This window comes from Otolemur garnettii, unplaced genomic scaffold, assembly GCF_000181295.1.
Source record: "Otolemur garnettii isolate 467f Iridium unplaced genomic scaffold, OtoGar3 scaffold00061, whole genome shotgun sequence".
Lineage (NCBI taxonomy): Eukaryota > Metazoa > Chordata > Mammalia > Primates > Galagidae > Otolemur > Otolemur garnettii.
Genome location: NW_003852456.1, coordinates 2230569 through 2231291, shown reverse-complemented (window position 1 = coordinate 2231291; position 723 = coordinate 2230569). Strand labels below are relative to the sequence as shown.

Below are 723 nucleotides of genomic sequence, written 5' to 3'. Positions count from 1 at the left end.
GCAGGTGGTGCTATACTTTAGCTCTTGCTTAATGAGGGATGTATAAATGTTTTCATGTACCAAAATTTTCCTGTTTTTGAAAGTGCTTCACTACTTAATCAGTCATTTGTTAGCATGTCCTCTCAGTATATGGATGATAACAATAATGTTACTATAGTTATGGACAGAAAAGTTATTTTAAAACATAAGCTCTTACAATCAGGAGTAAACTAGTTTTAAAAAGGTATTAGTTAATTTAAATTTCTCATATAGTATTTTCCCATATTTTCTTACAGCCTTTTTTACGTTAAAAAAAAAAAAAAAAGTAAACCATTTTAAATTGCACATGAACTTTATGCCCACCCTGTACACTGGAAGAGATAAAATGAGTACATCATTTGGACATATTGTTGATCTATTAACATTCTAAAGAAAAAGGAGGTAAACCAAAAGATCAATTAGAGATTAACATTTGATTTTCTTCTCTGAAGACTTTTCAAAGACTTGAGCCTAGAAAACTAGGCTTCTATAACTTTACTTATAGTTAACATATATCTACATTTTCCTCTTCTAGGCTAAAACTAGGCCTAGACAAGGCAAGTATATTATATCACAAAGTTTATTCATAAACTCAAAAGCCAGCAGCACCTGTAGCTCAGTGAATAGGGCCTCATAATACAGAGGGTGGTGAGTTCGAACCCAGCCCTGGCCAAACTGCAATAAAAAAACAGCCGGGCATCATGG

General features: G+C 32.9%; 1 protein-coding gene across 1 annotated transcript in view; it reads right to left on the bottom strand.

The window, feature by feature from the left end:
• UFSP2 (UFM1 specific peptidase 2) overlaps window positions 1–723 on the bottom strand; it is an 18521-nt gene that overhangs the window by 4050 nt on the left and 13748 nt on the right.